The following is a 13,432-nucleotide window of genomic DNA, read 5'->3' as shown; positions in this document are numbered from 1 at the left end:
ATCCTAGATAAGTGGAAACACAAATAAATCATAAACTGCTCAACTATTAGATATGACAAGGATTGTTTACATTTTTCAACCCTGGGGTATAGAATCGTCACCATCCCTATATAAGACAAAGAACTTGTGCACTAACACTAGATACTTACTACTGGAAATAGTAGTACACACGCAAACATTAGCATAAGAATTTGGAATATGATTTGTAAAGGGAAATTAGAACAAGTAGGTGAGCGATGAAAGCCCTTACAGTGTGGCCAATTAAGACCACTCCCTAAAAAACATTGCGATTTGCAACTCAGGACACAACATCCAACGCTTAATCATGAAAATATGAGCATGTCACTAGCAGAAGTGAACATATATGAAATTAAAACCTATATAAAGTAATGTATTTGTTCCCAGAACTCAAAAGTATTATCACCAAGTACCAAACATTCTATAACAAAGAATTCTCTCTTCTTTAACATCCAACATATTCCACAAATGCAATACACAATTAAATAGCCTAGACCCAAAACACCTCATTCTTCAACAAAATTAAACAAATACAGGATTCATCCTACCATTAATAATCATAAAGTCAAAATCAAACAATCAATGATAACTCACCTTGATTAGAACGAATAAAGAGACGAACGAAATCCCAAAATCTAGTTTCAAATACAAAATCCAAGTTAACCTATTGAAATCAATTTTTTTTAAAGCCCCCCTTTTTTTTAATTAAACTGAAAAAATATTAGGTTGAATTGCTCACTTGTGTTGTTGGAGAAAAAGATCAAATATAGAAGTACTGATTGATTTGCCAGATTAGTGTTGAAGTGGGATAATCACGACTTGTTTTGCCAGCGGGAAAAATCGGTTATCAAGCAGTCCTAAGTCTTTTGAAACTTTTTCACCCGGTTATTCCGATTTTTCCCTTCAAAATGTGTGATTGAAAATCCTGCACATACTAAATTTAGGTGCACCCTGCACACCCTAGATGAGCCCAAAAGAAAAAACCTAACACTTCTAATTAAAAATGGGAATCACACTTCTAAATTAAAACGGGATCCCTCCTCCAATTAAAAAGTGGGAATTACTCTCCTATTTATAATGAGAATTCATCTCCTATTGAAAAAGAAAAATCTAGCACTTCTAATTAAAACAAGAATCATTCTTCTATTAAAAACAAGAATCACACTTGTAAATTAAAACGGGATCCCTTCTCCAATTAAAAAATGGAAATCATTCTCCTATTATAATAGGAATTCTTTTCTTATTGAAAAAAGAAAAATCTAACACTTCTAATTAAAACAGGAATCATTCTCCTATTAAAAACAGAAATCACACTTCTAAATTAAAACGGGGTCCCTCATCAAATTAAAAAATGGGTTTTTAAAATTGAATTAAAATACTTTGTTGAGAAATTAAAATGGCCACAAGGGGTATTTGTCTAGCTCTCTTAAAATTCTACGTCATCAACTCCTATTAAAACAAGAATTTCTCTCCTATTGAAAAGAAAAATTATAGCACTTCTAATCAAAACGGGAATTATTCTCCTATTATAATGGGAATTCCTCTTCTATTGAAAAAGAAAAATCTAGCACTTCTAATTAAAATAGGAATCCTTCTCCTATTAAATCAAAAATGGGAATCATACTTCTAAATTAAAATGGGATCCCTCATCCAATTAAAAGACAGGTTTTTAAAACTTAATTAAAATAATTTGTTGAGAATTTAAAATGGGTTTTAAAGACTTGATTAAAACAATTTGTTAGAAAATTAAAATGGGTTAGCGACGAAAACAAGAATCACGATTTGTTAGAAAATTTCTATTTGTATAGTTATGATTGTTGAACAAGTTTTTAAAAGAGTCGGTGCATCTGCACGGGTCTACTTTCTTTCTAGTATATATATATAATACAAGAAATTGGGCTAGAGAGTTTCATTTATAAAAAAAAAAAAAGCCCGACCAATACTTTTTTTGGGTTTTAATACCTCCTGCACTGTTTTTATCCGCGTAAGTGTTTTTTTCTAGAAAATCTTTAGAATCTAAGCTTTTGACTTGAGACCAGTCTGCCACCTATTATTTTTTAATATAATTTATTCCCTTTTTCACCCTTCCAAAATAACTACCTGTAGATAAGATAACTACCAGAATAAGATCGAATAAGATAACTATATGTAGATAAGATAACTACCAGAACAAGACGAGTGGATTTTATGTTTGAATAGAATTTAGATTTATAAGGAGTAAAGCTAGTGTGCGCAAGAGAGATAGTGGTGTATTGAATCTAAGCCACTACTGGTGTATTGCTCCATAAAGTACTGTCGAAGGCCATACAATGTGAGAGGCGTAGCAATTTGTAAGTTTTTACACCATATGCATTTAAAATGTAAATTATGTTATTATAAGTAAATTATCTCGACTATTTATTTAAAAATGTTGAGTTCAAATAATTTAATTATCGAGTTAAAATGTATTAAATCAAGTGTATTTTAATATTTATAAAATTTTAAGAGATTATGGAGGAGGAAATCTCGTTATTTCCAGTAGTTGCAAATAAATAAAGAGGGCATTCTTGTCCATAACTTCCAAAAGTGGGTTGACATGTGTCGAATTTTGGTTTTGGTCAAACTTGGATGTAAAAACTAAAAATATTATGCCTCTGGTTTTTTGGAGTCCAACAATTCTCAACGGACTCCCTTAAACCAATTTTCTTATATATATATATATATTAGAATTAAACCGATTTGGATAGAACACCACACTAACTTAACATGTAGATTGAATCATTGAGAGAATGAGATAGAGAGAATTCTTATTCATTGAGGTAAAACTGAATGGGAAGAGGTTACCTTTATATACAATTAGGTAACCTCCTTTCTAAGATAAAGGATTAACAGGATAAATAGTAAGATAGAGGATGATCAGGATAAACACCAAGATAGAAGATTATCAGGATAAATATCAAGATAGAGGATTATCAGGATAACACATATCAATGGTGGGCATCCATATAAGCCCACGCATTTCATAACACTCCCCCTTGGATGTCCACCATTCTTGTGGAAATTATGGTGGATGCATCTTTTGTAGTATTCTTCTAGATGCTCTATAACTATCCAATGGCAGTTGCCTCATTAAAACCTTGCTAAGGAAAACCCAGTGGAAAAAAACCAAAGCGAAGGAAAAATACTACAACATTACTCAGAATCATTGTGACTTGCTTAATACTGCCTCATTAAAACCTTTACTAGGAAAACCCAGTGGGATAAAACCTAGATAAGGGAAAAGAGTACAGTGCATATGTTCTGGGATACATTCTTCAGGATGCTCCCCCTGATAAAGACAAGTCTTTATATGGCTTGGTGGTGAAATCTGCGCATGCCGATCCCATATACAAGCTTTTGAAATGTATGCTTCGGTAGTGATTTAGTGAAGAGATCAGCAAGGTTGTCGTTGGAACAAACTTGCTCGACCTTAATTTGCTTCTTCTTCTGAAGTTGATGAGTGTAAAAGAATTTTGGCGCAATATGTCTTGTTCTGTCTCCTTTTATAAATCCTTATTGAATCTGGGCTATACAAGCTGCATTATCCTCATAAATAATGCTGGGAACACCTGTTATAGAAGGTAATTGACAAGAACTATGAATAGGCCCAATTAATAACCTTAGCCATACACATTCATGACTAGCTTCATGAAGAGCTAAAATTTTAGAGTGGTTAGAGGAAGTTGCCACTAAAGTTTGTTTAGTGGAATGCCAACAAATGGTAGCATTACCACTAAGAAATACATAACCTGTTTGGGAGCGACACTTGTGAGGATCTGACAGAAATCCTGAATCTGCATATCCCACAAACTTGGAACCTCCAGAATCCTTTGAGTGAAACAAACCTAAATCTGTGGTTCCACATAGATATCTTAAGACATGTTTTATGCCGTTCCAATGTCTTTTAGTAGGTATTGAGCTATACATGGCTAACAAATTTACAGAAAAAGAAATGTCCGGTCTAGTGCATTGTGCTAGATACATTAATGCACCAATTGCATTCAAGTATGGTACTTCAGGACCCAATACTTCTTCATTTTCTTCTTTGGGGCGATATGGGTCTTTTTCTGTATTCAATGACCGAACGACCATTGGGGTACTTAATGGATGTGCCTTGTCCATATGAAAATGTTTCAAAACATTCTCGGTGTAATTAGTCTGGTGGACTAATACACCACTAGAACTTCTCTCGATCTGCAAGCCGAGACAAAATCTTGTTTCCCCAAGGTCTTTCATCTCAAATTCCTTCTTTAGGTATTGAGCAGTTATCTCGAGCTCTTTCGGAGTTCCAATCAAATTTATGTCATCCACATAAACGGCTAGTATTGCAAATCCATTTAAGGATTTCTTTATAAAGACACATGGGCAAATTGTATTGTTTGCATACCCTTCCTTAGACAAATATTCACTAAGACGATTGTACCACAATCTTCCGGATTGTTTCAAACCATACAATGATCGTCTTAGTTTAATTGAGTACGTACTCCTTGATTTTGCTTCAGGCAAACCAAATCCTTCAGGGATTTTCATGTAAATATCTTTGTCTATGTCCCCATACAAGTAGGCAGTCACTACATCCATGAATCTCATATCTAAGCTTTCGAAAACTGCTAAACTTATTAGATATCTGAAAGTTGTAGTGTCCATAATAAGAGAGTATGTTTCTTCATAATCAATCCCAGGTTTCTGCAGAAAACCTTGTGCCACAAGACATGCCTTATATCGAGAAATTTCATTTTTCTCGTTTCGTTTTCAAACAAACACCCATTTGTAACCTACAGGGTTAACACCTTCTAGGGTTTGTACTATAGGTCCAAATACACCACGTTTATTAAGAGACTCTAATTCTACCTTGATGGCAACTTCCTACTTTGGCCAATCAGATCTTTGTTGACATTCTTTTATATTACATGGTTCAGTTTTGTCATTTCCCTTGGATATTTCAGTAGTTACCGTATATGTAAATACGTCATTGATGGTCATATCCTTTCTGTCCCACACTTCTCCCGAATACACATGGAATATTGAGGTCTCATCATTTCCTGGTACCAGTTCCTCTTCAGGGGTTGGGTTTCCATAGTTAATTCGTTCATAACCTCTACCGGGGTTTTAGATGAAGTGGGTATTTCGTGCATAACCTCTTCTGGAGTGTTTTGCACAACTTCTTCTAGAGTATTATTGGGGCATAATTTTTCAGTGGACCTCCTCTTCCAGGGAGGCAAGTCTTTGGATCCTATAGGTCTGCCACGCTTCTGGCGTGCAATAGATTCATTTGCAGCTATATTCAAATTTTGTCCAACGGGGACATTAATCTTAGCAGGTGTATTTATAGTTGGAACATGTGACCTAGTCATTTTTTCTGCATCATTGAATGCATCAGGCAATTTATTTGCAATTTCTTGTAGATGTAATATTCTCCTAACCTCATATTCACACTGAGGAGTTCTGGGATCTAGATGAGATAGAGTGGGAGTATTCCACTTCAATTCTCGTCGTTCTTCTGAAACGGGTTGTCCTGCTAGGACAAGGCATTCTTCAAGAACTTTCTTATCTCCTCCTAACGGCGGGAATACTGTCTCATCAAAATGGCAATCTGCAAAGTGTGCAGTAAACACATCTCCAGTCATTGGTTCTAGATACCGAATAATATAGGGCGAGTCAAAACCAACATAAATCCCCAACCTTCGTTGGGGGCCCATCTTAGTGCGCTGAGGTGGTGGGATGGGAACTTGAACTGCACATCCAAACTTACGCAAGTATGAGATATTCGGTGGATTACTTGTGACAAGTTGTGTAGGAGAAAATTTGTGATAGGTTGTAGGCCTAATCCTTGTTAACATTGATGCATGCAATATAGCATGTCCTCAAGCACTAACTAGTAATCTAGATTGCATAAGTAGTGGTCTTGCTATAAGTTGAAGGCGCTTAATGAGAGATTCAGCCAAACCATTCTGTGTGTGCACATGTGGAACAGGATGCTCAACATCTATCCCTATGGATGACCAATAGTTATCAAAAACTTATTGAGAAGTAAACTCAGCAACATTATCAAGCCTTATAGACTTAATAGATTGGTCAGGAAAATAAGCTCTAAGTTTAATGATTTGGGCCAATAGACGAGCAAAAACCATATTTCTACAAGAAAAAAGGCTAACATATGTCCAACGTGTGGAAGCATCAATGAGGACCATGAAATACCGAAACGGTCCACTGTGAGGATTTATAGGGCCACAAATGTCACCTTGTATCCGTTGAAGGAAAGTTGGTGATTCTAAAGTTATCTTAGTGAAAGGTCTCGTGATGAGTTTACCTTGTGAACACGGTACACACAAAAATCCATTTGAAAAAATTAACTGATGGTTTGCTAAAAAATGCCCGTTAGAATTATCTATTATTTTCTTTAACATATTCATCCCAGGGTGCCCTAACCTATCATGAGTTAACGATTTAGTATCACTAAGTTTTAGACTTAGTTTGAGTTTCTGACCATATTTGAGCTTCTGGCTCATGACAGAGTGTGATTCCACATATAATATTTTAGTATAGTATAATCTCGAGGAGAAAGCACGTAGTTTTTCAAGTGTAAGCTTCTGGCTTCCCACACTAGTGATGATGCATAAATATTCATTGTTTTCTTCACTTATGGTTTCCATATGGTACCCATTCATTCTGATGTCTTTAAAGCTAAGTAAGTTTCTTCTGGAACTACTTGAAAACAATGCTTCTTTAATGAATATATGAGTACCATTTGGTAACATAATATCGGCTTTTCCGGAGCCTTCAATGATTTGTACCGGTCCCGCTATGGTGGATACATTTTGTGGATTAAAAACCAACTCTGAGAAAAGCTTCTAGTTTTTCAGTATTGTGTGTGTTGTGGAACTGTCGACTAGATATAAGTTATTATCACAATCATGCATTCCACGATCCATACCTTTATAGAGAAAACCATAGAATAAAATAAATTAATATAATTAGAGAATCACAGAATAATAACTAATACTTTTTAATTCCAACTCAAACTAATATAGAAAAAAAAAAAAATAGTTACCATTACCTAATGAGGAAAAATCAAACTTAAAAACAAGATAGACCACCTAAAAATTTACAAGGGAAATCAAAGATTATGATGCAAGTGAAAGAGTAAGTCGGGGCCCTGTTTTACTTGTTTCAATTTTCACGAATATTATAAGGTTCAGTCTTACGTAACTCAAGTCTTGATACAATTGTTAATGTGAATATCTTAGAACACACAGATAAACATAGTTGTTACTTCTTAATCACTTCGATTACTCTAACATAGCAGTTGTAGATAGAATTGGAATTGGCTAGAAGGTAAACAAACAAAGTTAAGCATAATGGTACTAATCCCCGATTCATTTAGGAACCCCTTTCTAGGAGCATTACGTGGACTATTGATTAAAAAAAATTGCATACAAATACATGCACCTGGTACATGCCTTGAAGAGCGTGTTTAATATTTTTTTTTCCAATACTTAGAGAGCTAAGACATCAGAGGAACGAAGTAACTGCTTCCACAGAATAATATTTTTTCTCACAACACCCAAAATAGTGGTTAGCTCTCGATCAATTAATAACAAAATAAAGAAGAACCTCTTATATTAAATTATCGGAATCCGGCGCTAAAGACTACCGATAATAGCACCTTCGTCTACTGTTTTACTCGACTCGGTGAAACAAAACAGTGTAAACATGCACTTACAGTAACAAACCAGAGAAAAACGTTAACAGTAAAGTTAAATTCTAATATCTCTTAATAATAGTAACAGTAACAGTGATGCTAATATCTCTTAATAACATACCCGTGACTTAAAACTCATTCTTTTGTAGTAAAGTTAAATTCGACAATAACGAATTTAATACCAAAATACTAATTTAAATTCAATAGTATCGATTACGATTCATAATAACAAGTTAAACACATACCATTAATCGTAAGTAAAACACATACATTTAATCCAAAGCTAGAGACTATCGTGCTGATAACGTGTTAGAATTAAACCGATTTGGAGAGAACACCGTACCACACTAACTTAACATGTAGATTGAATCATTGTGAGAATGAGATAGAGAGAATTCTTATTCATTGAGGTAAAACTGAATAGGATGAGGTTACCTTTATATACAACTAGGTAGTCTCCTTTCTAAGATAAAGGATTAACAGGATAAATAGTAAGATAGAGGATGAACAGTATAAATACCAAGATAGAAGATTATCAGGATAAATACCAAGATAGAAGATTATCAGGATAACACATATCAATGGTGGGCATCCATATAAGCCCACGGATTTCATAACAATATATATATAACTAATCGAAAAAGCCAAAATCGAAACCCCAGGGATGTCAACCTAGCATACGGGCCGGCTAGGTCCAAAATCGAAACAGCCATCAGACATCCAAAATCTAACCGTTGGATTTTATAAAATCCAAATCATAAACCTTAAGCACGATATAATCTAATCTTACGAAGGGTTTTATGTCTCCTCTCCTTCTCTCTCCAATTTTGCTCCATTGAGCTGCAATTCTCTCACGCTAAGGAAATCTCCTCGTCTCCTTTAACAGGTTCGTTCCTCGATTTCTTCTCATCTCTTCTTGTATATATCGGTTTTAGAGATCTGTAAATCAAAACACCGAAATTCATGACTCTAGTTGTTCATGACTTGTTTGGAGTTTATCGAATTCATCGAGAAATTTATCTCGCCATAGCTAGGTATGTGCATTACAGAAAATTGAAATTTAATTTAGGTTGCTATGATTGTATCCATCTTACTATACAAGAGAGATAAATTTTGAATGATCTCTTGTATTTCAATTGGAAAGAGAGGTTGTTCCCAAAAATATGCGTCCCTTGATTTTGAATTTGATAGATGGAGAATCTCTTCGTCATAAATTCATGACTCTAGTTGTTCCACAAAAATTCATGAGTAGGCCAATGTCTGAAGAATGGACATTTTAGATGGCTGATAAGTGAGAGGGCAGAACTTTGACATATTGACTTGTAGCAAACTAGAGTTCCATCTTGTGTTCTGAACCAAAGTGTCATTCAAATTTGTAGTGCCAGTACCCAAAAACGCCGGTCGTGGAGGATCATAATAGACAGAAGTCCACCCTTTTGTATTCAAGAGCATCCCTGTGAGGAAATCTTCTACTAAAGAATGGTACAGAAAATCTATCTGTTTTTGAAAGAAAAAAATAAGTCTAAAATTAAATAATGTTAGTTAATTTGTTCCCTTGTTTCAAATATGGAAGAAGTACGTACCATAGATATATGGTTTGTTATGGGAGTATGGGACTTGCCTGTTGACCCCATTGGGAGTATGGGGCAGTTTGTTTGATGCATCTTCATTTTCAATGATATTGTGATGCCCTATGAAGCACGGATACTTCTATATGGGTGAAGTATCCGTGTCCGATACGTATCCGACACGGATACGCCTCGGATACGTGTCGGATACGCAATTTGGAGTATCTGATTTTTTAATTAATTTTTTATTTTCCGATACGTGGGGGATACGCGGGGGATACGTGGCGGATCTGCTGAATAGTAATCTCACAAAATTTTTTGGAACTTCAACAAAAAAAAAAAAAAAAAAAAGTGAAATAAAATCCAAGATAAGAAGAGATGCAAGAGAATAAAGATGAAGTGAATTAAGATGTAGAAAATGACTTAGTTGAAGTTGGACAACTTGATTGACAAATCCATTGTATTAATTTGAACTTTTTTGTTGGCATTTACTTGCAGTGTTATACACTTATACAAAGTTGCTGCTTAATGTGTTTGAATTGGTCATTTTATGAAGTAGAATTGCCATTTTAATTTGAATTTGGTGAAATATATATATATATATATATATATATATATATATATATATATATATATATATATATATATATATATATATATATTATTCAAACGTATCCATGACGTATCCGTATCCTATATTTTTGAAAAATGTCGTGTCCGCGTATCCGTGTCGCGTATCCGTATCCGTGCTTCCTAGGTGATGCCTACTGTCTCCGCTTATCGATGCTATGAGTTCATTGGAAGTGCCAAAATATTTTTTGGCTAACCACTTTTTCGCTTGTAAGAGATTTATATCTATAGAACAGATAAAAAAAAATTTAGTACAACTACTCTGCTCACTGCTTGAAAAAAACTTTTCGTTTTTCACACAATTACCTTCTTCTACAGAATTTTTATATAATGCCTCCCTTTTAAGAAAAGAAAAAAGCCAGTCCCACACAGAAATGACCCCATTAGGCCATTCAAACCATAGCACCATACCTGAAATGAAACCAAGCAAATTGCTTTCATAATGTTACTTATTAACATTGGTGCAGTAGTCATAAATCATATTAAGACTTCAATTTTAAACATACATTGAATAATGTTCTTATTTGGCTGTTGTAGATATCATTTTCACTGATGTTATGAAAGTAATGAGGAAATTGAACAAAAGCCAGTTCTTTAGAAATCACAGGATCAAGGATGAAACACATTGCTTGTCGAGCTGATCGACATCAGGTCATTGCAGTTCATATCACAATCTAAGACTAGCAGATAAGGGGCATTGCTTATTAAGCCCGGATACTTTCGATTTGGAAAAAAATGGAAATCTTAGTGTTTGAATATACGAGTTTTATAACCTTGGGGTAATAACAAAGGGGATTTACGGAGGAGCCCGCATGAATATGGACTATGAGGGCCAACGGGGATCGGGGTTTGGTACACACTACTATAAGAGTTTGGTGGAAGGGAAGGGAATTCTACATGTTGATCGGCCAGTTGATAGCCGTGAAGCAACTATAAGGCGGGTTCAAACCTACTCATCATATGGACCACTTTGTTCAGCCAGGACTTTGCTCAAGCTTTTGAGCCTTCGAGTCCTTACAAGTTCACTGGGTCAGATCAGACTCAATTGCTATATGGTTTCCTCTAAAGGGCTATGAGAAGACGAATTTCTGCTTCGAAGTTTATGTCTATACTTTTAGTTCTTTTGTTTTGCTTTCCAAGTATGAGATGTAGAAGAAATTTTGATGTATTCTTTGTTCAGTTAGTTTCAGCAGGAAAACTCATTCTACACTGTTTCCATACAACCGGGACCAGGTTTTTTGTTCTTTAGAGATTTGCAATAAGATTGGAACTAAGTTGGCACACTTGGTTTAAGACATCAGAATTTGTGTGCATGATACATCAAGCTCTAGAACCAATGAGTCACTATCTAGCATTTACAAGATAACTGTCGTAAAAAAACATAATATTGCAATTAACGCCTAAGTAATAACTTGCATTCACTTTCTGTTATCCAGCACCTAAACTTTAAAGTGTTAGTTATCATAAGATAGGTAGAAATGTTATGCCAACATTAAAAGTCGCATAAATTATATTTATCTTGTCACAAAAAAAGAAGGCCACTTAAATGTTAGGGACCTAAATGTTATACACGAAATTCCTTCTATGCAGTAAACATAATTTTCACCCCCTCGGGGCCTTCCGATCGCTTTTGTATCTGCACGACAAGATAGTAGCAACTTATACAGTTACACCTATCAGAGCGAGCAAAATTTGATGGCATTTGCAATGTACATACACGGTAGTCTTCTCCCTCACCTGCCTGAAGTGCTTTTGGTAGTCTTCTTCCTCCCCTTCCAACCTATGCGTCAACATCTCAATTGCAAACTTCCTCTCAATAAGAGGGTCTTTACGGTTTACATCTTCAGTCCTCCCCAGGTCCATCACATCAGGTGGTGTCCTGCGCTCCATGTACTTTTGGTACCAATCCTCATATGCTTGGGTCTTTTTTGCTAATTTTTTCTTGGTATCTTGCTTCACATTGAATCTTCAGTTTCACTTCATCCTGCTGATGCAGCATCACATTTCTTCTTCATTGGCCCACTTTTTCCCTACAATAAGCGTACAAATACTGCGTATAGGATCATATCAGTGGGTCGTAGAATACTGGTAACCATAAGATTCCATCTTCTACCCCAAAAATCTTGTAAAGAGGTCGATAAGTATGGGTCATCAAACTGTGGCTCGATCTCGAATCCCAGTATGACCCAAGCAGGGGCTGCACTCATGGCTAATACAATATCCATAGCAAAGTATATATGGCAACAATAAAGGGCTAGGATCAAATTTTGATGAATATATTGTCTATAGTCATATATTTTGATCACCAAAGCTAGAAGTAAGACCTTTATAGCATAGTTTAAAGGTGATCTTTGTCTTTTATCTTGATGGGAAGACAAGCTATAAAAATGAAACTAAGGAGAGACATAGTTGGATCAGATGATTGTGATAAAGCACCTTGATTGAATGCAAAGAGAATGAGCTTAAAATTGCAAAGCCAAGTTATGAAAAATGAGGTAATTGCAACTAAATGCACAGATGACAGATTTAATGGGAGAACGGTGAATAAAAAGATTATAGGAAGTAGAAAAACAAGTCTAAATGCTCCTTCTGGGATCTTTCTAACTATCAAGTAACACAAGTTTAGAGATGCAAAAATTGTTATCCATACCTTGACTAAGCTCTTGATCTCATTCTCTCCCTCCATTTTCTCCCTTTTCTTCTCTCTTTTCGCCCTTTACTCTTGCTTTGTGGTCATCTGAAAGTCTACGCTACTTAATATATCATTTGAAGGGATCTATTCTACTGCCTATGTGGTCATTTGTAAAGTACTTATTAGCTACTCAATATTGCAATCTCTACCTCTTTAAATGCAATCTGTCTCATAAATGCAATCTCTACTAAATATTGCAATATCTCTGTCTCATAATAAAAATGATCTTACTTCAAGTCTTTCAACTTACCTAAAGAACATCGATTCCAAATTTAAATCGCAGATTCATGTTCTTACTTAGTATGGAAATCGTACAAGAAGTGGAATATTTTATAACTAAAAAAGACCCGACAACTGTTTCTCACTTTTGCTTATTTATTCCTCCTGAAAAAGAAAGCCAGTCTGAGAATCAGAGATCTAACAATAGAAACAGAAATGATTATCACAGTACACTGAGACCCTTGTCGCTTATCGCTTATCACTTATTAGAGAAGCACAATGGCGTCGCCGGTAATTTAATATTCATATTCATTACCTCTATAATAATATGGAGCATAGCTTACAATTAGGTTTCGCTTAATTGAGAGGAGAGCGGTAGGTGACAGTGTGACACTGTCAACTTTGATTATCAGCCATCTAAAATGTCTATTCTTCAGACATTGGCCTACTCATGAATTTTTGTGGAACAACTAGAGTGATGAATTTATGACAAAGAGATTCTCCATCTATCAAATTCAAAATCAAGGGACGCATATTTTTGGGAACAACCTCTCTTTCCAATTGAAATACAAGAGAGCATTCAAA

At 35.1% G+C, this 13,432-nt stretch overlaps 1 pseudogene; it reads right to left on the bottom strand.

Moving 5' to 3' along the window:
* Positions 1 to 11,934: 11,934 nt before the first annotated feature.
* LOC147487847 (putative long-chain-alcohol O-fatty-acyltransferase 5 pseudogene) lies at positions 11,935 to 12,728 on the bottom strand (annotated as a pseudogene).
* Between the last annotated feature and the right edge of the window lie 704 nt (positions 12,729 to 13,432).

This window comes from Coptis chinensis, chromosome 7 (assembly GCF_015680905.1).
Source record: "Coptis chinensis isolate HL-2020 chromosome 7, ASM1568090v1, whole genome shotgun sequence".
In the NCBI taxonomy this organism is placed as follows: Eukaryota; Viridiplantae; Streptophyta; class Magnoliopsida; order Ranunculales; family Ranunculaceae; genus Coptis; species Coptis chinensis.
This window is presented reverse-complemented; position numbering and strand designations above follow the sequence as displayed.